The following is a 13,977-nucleotide window of genomic DNA, read 5'->3' as shown; positions in this document are numbered from 1 at the left end:
AACTGTTCCACTTACTAAATATTACCTATGCGGAACAGTTGTCGTTTGGCATCGGCGTTTGCTCCGGTGGAGCTTCTTGCCTATGCTACTATATATCATTATTAACGTTCCACACAAGTTGCTCTTAGAGGAACATATTTGAAGAACTGTTCCGCTTACTAAAGCAAACCTATGGGGAACAAATGTCCTTCAGCATCGGCTCTTCCGTCGGTGGAGCTTCTTGGCTCTGCTGCTGTATATCATTCTTAAGTCCCACAGGCTGTATAAGTGGAACATACCTGCAAGTATGTTCCACTTAGCGTGAACCATACGCAGCGAGATTGATAGCGTATCGTGACGCTTCCATTCAGTTGACATCGCAGGTGATCGAATACGGACAATGGGGAAGCCCTGCTTCCCTAGGTTCTCTGCGCGACTCGTAGGTTTCTCTGCAGCGCACGGAACTGGTGCGAGGCAGAGAAGAAGAGGTTCGAGGGGAGAGTGAAGTGGTGGTTTGTTGGCGCAACGCCTTCCTCCGTTGGCTGGAAAGGCAGCCAGCTGTGTGGCACAAGTGCTTCTACGCTGATAGCGGCGACCACGCAGTAAGACAGCCCCCGCGGGGGATTGGCCCTCTGTTCGATTGAGAGTGAGATGGATCGGAAGCGGTTTTCTTAAACCTGTTCCTTTTTTTGCCTTTTTTTCTTCTATGAGGGCGTGTGTGATAGTGTGTGGAGTCACCGTGGAGCACGCTTTGTCAGTCAACCGTGCTCGGTTTATTAAATGAAGTGCAGTTCATCTGTATGGCCGTGTTTAATCAACGATGACGAATTTGTCACCTGAATGATGTCCCTAACAAAAATTCTGCGCTATATTAAAGCGCATTGAAACGAAAGGCTACCGAATGCAACATAGTTTCTGTAACGACTTTTGTAGGATTTGGAGCAGGCTATATACTAGTCGCATGAACCGTGACGGCTTCTGACCCATCATGAGTGACAACAGTATCATGAGGAGTGCATCTGCGGGCTGTTTAGAAGTGCTAGCTTTTGATAAGTGGCTTTAACCTGGTAATACTATCACTAGACTAGGTATTCTTTTTATTTAATTTTTCTCTTCTACTTCCCTCTGTTTAGAGACTGAGTAAAAGCGAGACCGTGGAAAAGAGGACTGGTTTGCTTACTCGCCTCTTGAAGTGAAACAGCGCAAAGCCAGCTTCCTTTTCTGTCTTAGTGCCTAATTGTTCCATGCTGTTCCTGTTTCAGTAAGCAAATGTTACTGAAAGGACTCATTGATGGTGTTGCAGCTGTTGGCAGCTTTCGGAGACTGTTTTCTACAGCCTATGATCATTACGCGAGGAGATAGACACGCACATATCTATATATCCTGAGCATATAGACATGGATGTCCCCGCCCCCACTTGGTCAACATACGCACATACGTATAAAATATACTAAAGCAAATTAAATGAAACTGCGACCGAACTGCCACTAATGTGTGCTCGATTGCGCTGACGTAAGTGCTGTTCAGTAAAAGAGAGAACCGGGTGAGTTGGTATACATTGTACATGGCGACAAACAGAGTGAACACCAGAAGGCGCACGAATAGTAAAATACAGGACAAGCGCTAAGAACTGTACGTTGATTTTAAAGACACGGGTTATAAAGTCAGTCAAACACATATGCAGAGAGCCGTAAAGAGCTATTCCCACCGGCATGCCCTAAAATGCTAAAAGAAATATTTATAACAGCACGACAGGCAAAGCACTGGATCATCAACATCATGGTTGGTTACGCAAAAAGCTAATTTCTTTTTTTTTTTCAAAAAGGGTGGCCCTTTATAATGTACGTTTTTCAAACAGGTCTGCAGTTCGTTAGCATTCGTCCTGCCTGTTCCTCTTCCTGCGACTGCTGTTCTTCGAGCTGTTTTTACGCCGTAAGTGACCTCGCCCACCAATCGTCAATTTGGGCGCACATTGACGAACGTTCGCTACGGTGGCGCATATACCACGCGCTTTGAGGACGCAGCCGTGCTTCCATCGGCGACGCGGTACTGTATCGTCACCTAACATGCCCTTTCTTTTTTCGCGTTTGCGTTCACGTGACCAGACATATGACATACAAGAGGCTTCAGATTATCCTACATGATTTAGTGCGAGCCTGAGTATACCTCGCTATTGCAAGTAAAATTCTTCCGCGGTTACGAGAGAGAGAAGTCATAAGGGAAAGGCAGGGAGGTTAACCAGGCTGAGCCCGGTAGGCTACCCTGCACTGGGAAAGGGAGAAAGGGGATTGCAAGAGGAGAAGAAAGGGAGTTCACACTTTGCACTGCTACACACACAAGCGTTCATCGTTGATTCAGTCACAGGTGGTCATACAGGCTGGGGCGTTTCAAGAAATGCAGCGGCTTGAAACGCCGCGGCGCCTTTGTAGCCTTGCACACGGCAGACGCGTTACGGATCTCTGAGGCACATATGAAGCCCAAGCCGCTTCACACAAGGACATTACGAAGCCGTGCAAAATATAAGTATAACCTGCTGCTATCGAAAGTAAATGGGAGGGAAGAAACGAAGAATGTTACCGCGAACTGCCAGCATTAGTTTCTTCCGATTCCGGCCAGTCATAGAAGCAATGACGGTCATATATTTCTGTAGGCCTTTTAATTGCTGGCCCCAAGATTACCCGGGTGGTCTCCTCCATGCTCGCACGGCTGAACAGGTATAGTAATCATGGTTGCACCAATACCCTCTCTCCTCTCTCGGTCTGTGCCAGAGGCTGCTTCTACCGCGGTTCACGAAGGCGTAACATGTGCCGCTATTGGGAACATTTGTCAGATACTGCGATTCGGATTGCCGAAAGAAGCTATTTATATTAATTGGCAAGTTTGCGGCAGTTTCTCTATTCCACTACTGCTTAGATTTATTACATTGCAGGTAACTTATTGCGGCTGCGTCCACACAACTTGTCACTGTTAAAGAAAGAGCGATTACATATTAGTAATCTATCCAGCATAACAACGCAGTGAAAGAAATTCATTTTACGAAAACTTCTTTTTCTGCGAGCGCGAGTTGATTTGAACATTTTAGGGCTCTTGAAAGAAGTATTAATCTAAAGGGTGCCTGCAATTGCAGTTATTTCTCGCTATTATAGGAGTGAGACATGTAGAAATTGTATTTAGGCAGACTTTCTTGTTTTCTGCCAAGATCTAAACTGACAAATTAGACTGGTTTTCTTATTTCGGGAACGGGAAAAAGACAAACAAGAAAAAAGAGCATGCTATTTATTTTCGTAAGAGCTTCGCTATGTAAACAGAAGTTGTCATTAGCATGTTTGCCAAAGAAATGCCTAAAGGACAGTGGAATAACCTGCTTTTGCATTCCATACGAGGGGGGCGCTGCCAGTGTGGCATTGACAACTGACAGATGTGCGAACGTGTGTGTGAACATACCAACAAGGTAGTGCGTAATGGTAACGAAAGCTTCTCTCTCCTTCTTTTTTTTGAGGCTGCATTCTCGCACGTATGGCTGCGTCACTTTGCCTGTTTTCAGCGATCTATGTACACCAATTTGTAGATTTAACAAAATGTCAAAACATGTCCAACGCACTTGTTGGAATGTACATTAAGCAAAGCTTTCTTGAATCGGTTTCAGTGAAACGCCTGCAATTGCATTTTTGTTTTCAAATTCAGCAATTGTTGACGTACCCATGTCACGATAAGCGAGTGGTAAAGGTGCTGTCGCATGGTCTACTACGACAGCATCATCAGGAATCATCATCAAGATTATCAGGATAGCGCTGCCTCCCCGATTGGCCTGCTATCCTAACCAAATTAAAACCCTTGCGAGGACCTATATCGTGAACTGGTGTCAGGATCGGCTCACGAAGTAACCACCTTTGAGTGCAGCTTCCGCAAGTGGTTCAGTTCACTACTACGTTGCCCCGAGATCGATTCATCCCACTCGGCAAGAAACCTATGGACAGACAAGAAACCCGCGGGAGCAGAAGAGGAGCTAGACGAAGAATTTAAATAAAACGTGGCGCCGAAACGCTATCATAATATTTCAGACACTGCACAGCTTCGCCATTCCAAGATGCTTCGCCGACGGCCTCCCCGGTCCAAGACTTCCCTTCGCGGTGTAACTTAACCATCATAAAACACGACAAAAAATGACAAAAAAAAAGAATCAGGCAAGTTCTCGAAAAGCCAACATATGCACCAACGGAGCCGCATATTTCTCCGCCTTCTACGGCACTCGCATATCTATAATCTCGCCGACAGGTGCGCGCCAGCCAGCGGGGTGCGACGCTCGGCCGAGCGCCCAAGCCCGAAACCTTGCTCGGGTGGCGCCGTGGTTCTCGGGGACGCGGGGAAAATTAATGACGTCTTCGCCGCCGATTTTCGGCTCCGACGACGTAGGCGGGCGCGTCTGCGGCTGGCATGGGCGACGACAGCGGCGGCGGCTGCGCGTGTTGGCGCTCGCGGAAGCGCGACTTGTCAACCGTAAACCTAACGTCTTCCGACAGCGCCGCCTACCGCGGCAGCTGCAGCGCCCCCTCAATACCCAGAGTCCAGATTAATGGGTAGGCTTCTCCGGCACACACTGATCAGCGGCTTCACCGCCGCAGGCTAGTTACGCCGTCGAGCTTTGTCGTAAGACGGCGGAAGCCGCTCTACAGGCGGTGGGATCACGAAAAGAGGCGTTGGAAGTCTCGGGAAAAGGCTCGCGCCGGGCGTTGTTAAGATGAGCTTGGGATCGCGCAAGGAAGCTCCTTTTACAGAGTGTGCGGCGAGCTGTCTCGAAGCAGCAGTGAGTATATACGGTGACGTGAGAAACATCCGAACAAGGTGGCGTCGTGCTGTGGACACGGTGCACACTATAGTACCTGAGCAAACTGCCTTTGCCGGGAAGGAAGCTCGAGTACGAACGTGGGCTCAACGCTGTAGAACCACTCCCGCGTGAAGTCATGGAATTATATCAAGCCTGTGTAGATGTACATCTACTTTGAATGGGATGCAGTTCTACTATGATGTGAAGGATTCTCGCATTGTCTCTTGAAACGTGTTCGCGCGTTGCCGCGATACGGTACGAGACACTTCGCTGTCCAACTAACACCAGGTATCAAAAACAAACTGACCCGGAGCCCAATACATTTGCGTGTTTTCCGAACCACAACAACCCATACGGCTCACCGTTCGCTTCCCAACGCTGTATCACCGACAAAATTTAGGAGGAGCCGAAGCACCTCCCTTGTCGTATAATTGATCCAATGTCCTCGCGGGATCTAAATATAACTTGTATTTGAGCGTGGTGCCGTCTTGCCCTTGAGTTCATGTATTAATGCCTTACGTTCGGCTTCAAATCCAGGACACCTTAGTATGTCAATGTCACCAAGAGCTTGTCAATGCTCACACGACGGTGATGGGCCAAGTCCTGTCTATTGCGCCGCCAAGCTGCAGTTTGTTGTGAAGTCCATCTCGTTCGTTGTGCTCTCCACCGCATCAGCCCTGTGCCCAGCAACTTCACTGATGCCGCTCTATATATCATTACGTTTGATGTTGTAGAAAGCTTTGTGGCTGCTCATGCGATAAAGGAGTGGCAGGAACCGTACGTTTCGTGAAATGGAAAAAAAATGTGGTTGATCCCTCTTATATAGGAATCGGTATAGAACACGAAAGTGAAACGTGTCTTCACAGAAGTAGTGTAATGTTTATTGCACATTGATATATAATGTCTATTGGTGTTTTGTGGCTAAAGCGCCCTTAGGCGTTGATGCACCCACGCTGACGCCTGGTGGCACGTCTCCTCCATCACGACTACCAACGTCGATGACCATGAGCAACCGTCGTGCATATGGAAGCTGCACTACGCTGCACACGCTAGCACAACGCGAAAGACGAAGCACGTAACTGACACACTAATACAACGCGCAAGACAAAGCACGTAACTGAATCGTCACCGAGTCAAATCAGCGCGTACAGCGCGTCGTAATTGCAGCCTCCGCGATCAACTTCAGAAACATTTTCAGAGCTAATTGCGGAGGCCACGCTCCGCTGTGCTGAGTACGGTGAACGCCACCTAGGTGGCGTTGGTAGTGCTTCTTGATGCCAGCGTCCCTTCGAATGCTGGCATCGAGGCGTCGTAGTGCTGAGACCACCGAAGCGTTCACTGTCGGTGCGCGTTAGTGTCATAATGCAGTACTTCTCTTTTCTGCTCGTAGGCGGCGGCACCGCCCCGAGCAAGAGCGCGGGTACACGGAGGAGTGTTAGATATATAAGGCGCGTCTGTGTAGCTCTCTGCAAATGCGTTTGTGGCGCAATGGGTTAAACGCTCGGCGATCTATCGTCGCGGACCGAGAGGTCGTGGGTTCGATTTCCAAATTTTGCATGTTTGTGGAACTTTGTCTTCTGGTTTCTTTCTTTGTATTATGTTCGTGTACATTGTAAGCTGACGTATTTCCGTGACGGAAATACGTCAGTGAAGTCTTGGTGGACCCCGGCATAAAACACTTTCGTGTTAAAAAAAGGAGGAAGAAAATTCAAGTCTGAAAGAGTGTTTTGACGCTCAAAAGACTGCTATATAGGTTGTAGCAGAACTCCCTAGTCCAGAGAGCTATCCAAGCTATCCAAACAAGATAGCGAAAATATTTTGACTATCTCGGGTATTCATTCTGACGGGCGCGCATGCAAAACTTCTTTCAACCACCAGAAAATAACTGCAAACGCGTACCCTCACTGCCACATATATTAAAGAGGCACGCGCTTTGAGGTCGATAAAATGAACACATGGTCTGCTTCACCAATAAATTAAGATTTGTTTTATTCTTGCGAAGTTTAGTCACCGTGCTCGCGTCGCGCCCGTTTCACTCATTGTTTCTCAATCTTTAAGGATACTTGAACTGTCGTTAAACAAAGAGAATAGCGGAACAAACACACGTGAAGGAAATACACCACGTACTCAAGAAAAAAAAAAAACGTCTAAATCTATTTCCAGTTCTTCTGGTACATGCGAAGGTTTTATTATTTCTTGATTTAGTACCCGACGCAAGCATTGCTTCGTCCCTTATCAAATCCAGCTTCGCATTTTCCCCACGCGGCTGCAGCTTTTTCTTCCCATCTCTCCCCCCTTTACTTATCCCTTCTCCCGCGTTACCCAACGTGCTTCCCTCGGGACCCTCAAAAAGGCGGCGGCAGAGGGCAGCACCAGAGCTGCACGCTTGACCGCACTCTGCACACCGGTGTGCCCAACGTGGCAAGAAAAAAGAATTCTCTGTATTTTCTTTTTTTTTTTTTTTGAGGGGGGGGGGGGTCAGCTCGGCATACTTAGCAGGTCACTAATGACCCTCCGGTTGGACCAAGGACTGCCTACTTGTTTATGCACAGTTTGGCGGGGCCTCCCCAGCATCACCTCCGGCGCTTCCGTTTTGCCCGACAGCGGTCGGTGTGACGTGCTCCAGCACACGGCTGCACTAAGCGTCCTTCGCAATGTCGTGTGAGAATACGAAGTTGGGACAGGACAACGAACAAACACAGATTACATGCACAGACTATCGACTTTTTTGGTTTCCTTCGGAATGGCGCGGAATACATAAAACGGGGTGGTGTCAGAGATGAACTCCATACAAGACAAAATTTAACAGAAAGATTGAGATTTGAAACACTATTCAACATTGGGTAGAAGAACGGACGTCTCAGGCTAGATCCCGCCTCCAACATGAGACGTCAGTTCCTTGAATGTTTTCCACAAGAACTATTAGAGATAGATGTTGCGTTGGGGACTTATAAGAATCAATCAACCAACCGTTTTCTGGCTCCTGTAAGTTTTACTCCGGTTGATATAACATGTAGGACTCGCATTCATTTCGGCCTCATTTTAGCATGAATTAGGGCAAATTGCCACAATTTAGAACATTATTTAAGGCAAAAAAGTGCCAGTCACCTACAAAAATGTGAAAGTGTGCACCATTTTAAAGGTTACCACGTTTCAGAGCACACCAGCTTATGAGGGCAGTGTTAAGCGGTGGCGAACGCTGCAATTAATCGGTTACGAAGCCCTCCCGTTCCATTTTTGAACGGCGAACCCGCGCCTGCTTTAAACAGCGATAAATACGCAACGTCAGCTCTTTGCAATTTTCGCTTGACTTAACGCCGCTTAAAAAACGAGGACCACATCAGCATGCCTGGCGGTTACCAGCATAATATTAAAGCTTGTTTCTCTCTCTCTTGCGGTTACCTTAGCGGGCCTGAGAAGTGGCGTGAAACACGTTGCAGTTGTTAAGCGAAGACGGAAGAAGCGCGGATGAAAAGAAAACGAAAGCAAGAAAAGTTCTGTAGCGCGCGAGAAACTCATCGTGCTTTTCCCTGGCGTCAGTAAGGAATTAGGGAACGCTTGAGGGATTAGGAAATGCGCGCAGTACGGCATCTGGGCGTACCGAAATGTGCGAAGCGCCTGCGGTTATACGTGCGCGCCAGCTGTAGGCAGACGCGGCTAATCAAAGATGCAGGGGCGCTATAAGCCTTTCCGTTGTTAGTTATTGATAGAAGGCAACGCGTGAGCGATACTTTGTGTTCTAGCGTAGAAAAGAGCGTAGTAAACAGATGTATTCAAATTAAAAAGGGGTTGGGAGAGCGAGAGAGATGATAGATAGATAGATAGATAGATAGATAGATAGATAGATAGATAGATAGATAGATAGATAGATAGATAGATAGATAGATAGATAGATAGATAGATAGATAGATAGATAGATAGATAGATAGATAGATAGATAGATAGATAGATAGATAGATAGGCGGACGGACGGACGGACGGTGGATGGATGGATAGATGGATGGCAAATGAGCGATAGATAATCCCTTGCTCAGCCACATGGTATAGCAGAGCAAGGGACTCAGGAAGAGGAGAAATCTTGGCACCGCGCGTCTACGCTTACGCTCAGTAAACTGCTAACGCCTGGAGACTCACTCAGCCTGTACTTCAACAGTGCGTACGCGACAATATAGACAGAAAGAGCGACCGACGCAGAAAGTGATATGAGAAGGGAAAGGACGGATATTACCCAAGCAGATCTCCGTTTGCTAAACTGGATTGGGGAAAAAGGAAAAGGATTGAAATTAAAAGACCGACAAGCTTCCTTCCTTCAGATCGGAACCCATTTATTGCGTTAGAAGCCTGTTCTTGCAGGTGTCATCAGCACGTGTTTATAGCGACTTCATTTTGCGATGAACACAACGTCGTTTTCGTCTGCTACTACTGCGTATTACACGATCTGGCATCTGAAACACGAGTAAAGATGCCCACCAATATAATAGTCTACTTGCTAAACATAAAACCCCGTACAATTTCCCACGCTACAGATCTACGCGACGTCGCAGTGGTCAGCGCGCGCCAGGCTCCCGACTGCACATTGTCGCCGGGGGCATCAGGTAGAGGATTCAGTTCAGCTCAATTCATTTTGCTTATAGACTCTTTTAAAGACCCTCTGTACACCCGACGCGTGGTGGCGTAGTGGCTATGGCGTGGCGCTGTTAGGCCGGGCGCGGGATCGAATCCCGGCCACGGCGGCCGCATTTCGATTTGGCTGAAATGCAAAAATCATCATGCATTGGGTGTACATTAAAGAACCTCAGGTGGTCAAAATTAATCCGGAGTCCTTCACTGCGACGTGCATTTTAAACAAAACCTGGCTTTGGCACGTAAAACCCCAAAATCTAATTTCTTTAAACCCTCCGTAGGGGTATTAGATTAATTTTGGGATACTGTGTTGTGCAAGTAAAACGTATTTCGCAAGCATTGATAAAACATAACAGTAAGCAAGACACAGTAACTGATGCACATGGTTGTCTGCGCAAAATTGTCACTAACACGTTGTCAGAATGAAGACGGGCTGCTCAGGGCGACGATTTCAAGGGGAAGGCCGTTCCAGTCCGCGGCAGTTCGAAAACACGAACGATAACCAGAAATGTAATAGTCCGGGCACGGTGGGCATGAAACTTGCTGCGCGGAGGCTGTAACTTGTGATGTAACTTGTGATAGAGCATGAGGCTAGCGGGCCGGTGACGACGAGCAAGCAATATAGAAGACTGGATTGCACTTTGAGGGATGAAACACTGATGTGTGAAAATGAAGAATGAATCGAGTGGCAAAATGTTGAACTGATTCTAGTGCACCAATGAGGCATACTTGGAGTGGGTTCCATATCGCGGATGCATATGTTCTTATTTTGACAGAACAAGTGATCGATAAGCGAGTGATTTTCCGTGTTCGGCTTATGGCGAGGGCAAAGTTGAGGATGGAGCCAAAAAAAAAAAAAACCACCAGTTTTGCGATTTTGATTGCTGCTGCAGTAAAGAAGTTGCGGAATAAAAGTTATCGCACGCACGAAAAGCACGTGCAGAAACGTTGGTCGTTGAGTGGGAAGGGGTCACCTTTTTCCGCGAGTCGCATCGACAACTGAGTTTTCGTTGGCGTACTACCGTAAGAAAGTCACTGAAAACGACCACTTCTGATTGACCTCGCTGGAAGGGGCTGCTGACATATTTAGACAACCAGCAATACTGAGCAAGATTTAAGGCTTATAACTAGCGATAATGAAATAAAGGTGATTAGACAAGATGCTATCGTCTGCAAGAAAACCCTGCGCACCTAGGCATGTCTTTCCACAGACTGCCGTTAATAGTTTGATAAACTATACTTGTTAAACTTTTGCTAGTGAAAAGTTGAAAGGTCGTACAATTTGTTCAACTTTCCGTGCACTACCAAACTGTATTACTCATTACACAAAAGTGATAGCCGCTCTTATACGAGTAGCATCGCTCTACGATCGCATACTTCAGCCGATTCCTCATTTTGAACCGGCGAACAGTACGTCGGAGGGTCTTACCGTCAGCCAATAAGTGGTTTTCTTGTTTCCCGGCTAAAAACAGCCATCGTAGAAAATGTTACGACAAAGCAAGCACAACACTCTCGGCGTCGATACAAAAGGACAACAGACAAACGTGCAAGCACTTAAGTGGCTTGTAAGTGAGTGAGATCGCTGGTGACACCGTCAGGTTGCTGAGAAAGCCAACGCCTCTGCCAGTTATTTCCTCTATTGACCCGGATATACGGCTTCTTTTGGAAGGCGTTCCGTCTTCCTATATAGCCACCGTCAAAGAACAGACCTAAACTAAAATAAAAACGCAATAAAAAAAACCGAGGAAGTGGGGATCCAGTCGGCGTGTCTGTACGTGGAGTTCGACGAACGAACCCCTAGTTCACGGATTCACCGCCAGAGGTATTCCTTGACCCCTTACTTCGCGGCCGCCTTCTAACTCATGAAATGAGTGCAGCGATGCGGATGTTGCAAGACGCGTTGGGACGGATGTTCAGTCGGAGCGAGAAAGGAGTGCTTTGTGTCAACAGCGCTCAACACTGATTATTCGTGCTTCTTCGCAGTTATGCGCGCAATTGCACCTCACTAAGGCACCTTAGGCCTTGTTCATCTGTCTCTCCCTCTTTCTCCCGAATTCCACAACCCAACTCCACGCACACACAAGAACATCTGATTTGGCTTCCGAAAGCATACGCCTTCATAAACATTCTGTTTCTTTGTATGCTTGCTTCGATTAGTGAATTGAAGCGCCTTGGATATCCGAACCAAGTTGCCTCCGCGCAGATCATGCACCTGACTGCACCGGCCTACATTAACAAGGTTGTTCGACGCCGGCTAAATTATCCGTCTTCCCATGTCGACATTCGTTTGGTGTCAAGTTATTGAACCTTTAATTCCACATGACACGGGGTTGATAAACGTCCTCTGTTTGACTTAAGCCTCCGCTATTTCCAGCATTAGGCACATTCTTAAGTGGTTTATTATACAGCACCGACCTACTGTATCCCTCCTGCGGCTAGTTAATGTCAGGTTAGGTTACTTCCTGCGATTTAGAGCCAGGCTTAGCGATGAGCGTAGATAACAGTACCCTGCAGGTGCCGCCTGACAGGTGTATTTAAGTATCACGTTCTTTTGTGTCATTATTTCCCAACGAGCAGCCGTACGAGCTAGACCACCAGCGAGTGCTATATGACAAGCCACGTTATAAAGAATATGCCCTTTCTCGTCAGATGAATGCGACTGTCCTGCTACAAAATATTTCGAGCATCCACGTTGAGGGCATGATTAGTTACACTGACTGCGGCGGGAGCTATTGCCATCCACCGGTCATTAGCCAACTCCGTTCTGCCGGCCTTGCTAGGGCTCACTTGGCCCGTAATGTTCAGCTCTGAACAGATGATCGAGTTATAGAGAAACATTGGTCGAGCGCTATACAACGCCCTGTGATCAGGTGATCGTGTTTCCCACGAATGCAGTCTGCAGTTTTTACGATCGTGTGGTTTGCGCGTAAACTAATAAACGAGGCAGGCGTGTAAACAAGCAGAATGGGTTTAAACAGAGAGGCATAGTAAAAGTGGGCGGGCCACGTGATCATGTCGTGGTTCTGGCACGTAATACCCCCGAATTTAATTTTGATAGTACAGGCGAGCAGTGCAGACGGCAATACACGCCACTAAAGGCCAATATATATATATATATATATATATATATATTCGCCTGCAGTAGATGCGGCAATGGCAGCGCCACCGCCATCTTGGTGACTTTACGCTCCGCAGATGAAAATAATACATAAATTAGCGCCAATTCTCTCGAAAGCTGACAACAACGATGTGATCGAACTAGGTCCACAGGCTTCGGCATGCGTGATGACTATTTTTACGTAGTCGCGCTTTCTGGCTAAATTAAATGAGTTCGATTGACGACAACGGTTCCAAATGTACTGCAACGCGTCACAGGAGGTTAGGTAGGGCAATCATAGGCTTCGCCGCAGTGCACTCATTTAGTAAGGCGCGGGGTGCAAGCGAGGCCGCGTCGATCGTCATCGCCTTCGGCTTCAAAAGGCGGCGACCAACGGAGATAAATGAAAATCCTGGCGACGGGGAGCCCGACCTGGACCGATAAAAGGTATCGACCAATAAAGGAGAGCGAACTTGTTCCTTTTCGGCTGTGGGGGTGGGGTGACGGGGGGGGGGGGAGTGGAGGGGGGGAGGGGAGCTGTGTCCGGACGCGTGTCGTGAAGTTAGTCGTTCACGTCTGGACGAAAAATTGCGAGGAAAGTGGTGTCGACAAAGTCGGGCGCTGCTATCTCGAGGCAACTGTTGAAAGTGGTTCGGCTGTAGTATGTGACTTCTCGTCAACGTATCGAAAACACAAATTGAGAAAGAGAGGAAAGGCGATGAAAGTAGGGCGTGGATATAGAAAAAGCGACGTACCGCTCTTCTTCAACCTTTCCGCTGAGCGTCGTACTCGTCGTGTTTGGTTGCGTACAATCGAGGCAGTCAGAATTTCCTCATGATGCTTATATATGCGAATTGCATTTGGGTGTGTACCGAGTAAAGAATGTGGCGCACTAATCAAAGCTGTTTAACAATGTGCGTGATGTTTGACCGTAGGGCCCAATACGGTTACAGAAGAGGTCCGTTTAGCACCTGTATGAGTTCTAACCTGCTCCCTTCTTGTCCGATATGACCGCCGAAGGAGTCGTGATTTGGGATTCTTTTGGCGCCGGACTGGTTAGGGTTTATATAGCGAAGCCTGCAAACGTGTTCTTTATAAACCTATTTAGGCGTTTTAATGTTATTGTTTGGTTCTGATTGGCCGCAAATGGGTCCTATATAGACCTGCTTGGGTGCAGAATTTCTCTGGTATAGCTCGATTTGGCCGCAACCTCGTCCTAAACATTGACCTTTGTGGAAGCTGAACTGGTTTGGTCCGGTATGATGTGGCTGCAAACGTGTCATATGTGGATTTTCTCGGTCGAATTGGTTGATCTGGTGTAACCGAAAACGGGTCCTATGGGAACCTGTGTTGATGTTGCATTGCTCTGGTCTGGACCAGTATAGGTTCAAATGCGTCCTTTACAAACCATTTTGATGGTCGTACTGGACCTGCTAGGAAACAAAAACGCGTG

At 47.5% G+C, this 13,977-nt stretch overlaps 1 protein-coding gene across 2 annotated transcripts in view; it reads right to left on the bottom strand.

The window, feature by feature from the left end:
- Window positions 1-13,977, bottom strand: part of LOC119463338 (spondin-1) — a 173,569-nt gene that overhangs the window by 120,257 nt on the left and 39,335 nt on the right. The gene's annotated exons all lie outside the window — the stretch shown is intronic.

The sequence above is a fragment of the Dermacentor silvarum genome, chromosome 9 (assembly GCF_013339745.2).
Source record: "Dermacentor silvarum isolate Dsil-2018 chromosome 9, BIME_Dsil_1.4, whole genome shotgun sequence".
Classification (NCBI taxonomy): Eukaryota; Metazoa; Arthropoda; class Arachnida; order Ixodida; family Ixodidae; genus Dermacentor; species Dermacentor silvarum.
Note: the sequence above shows the minus strand (reverse complement) of the source record. Positions and strands in the feature narration are given on the sequence as shown.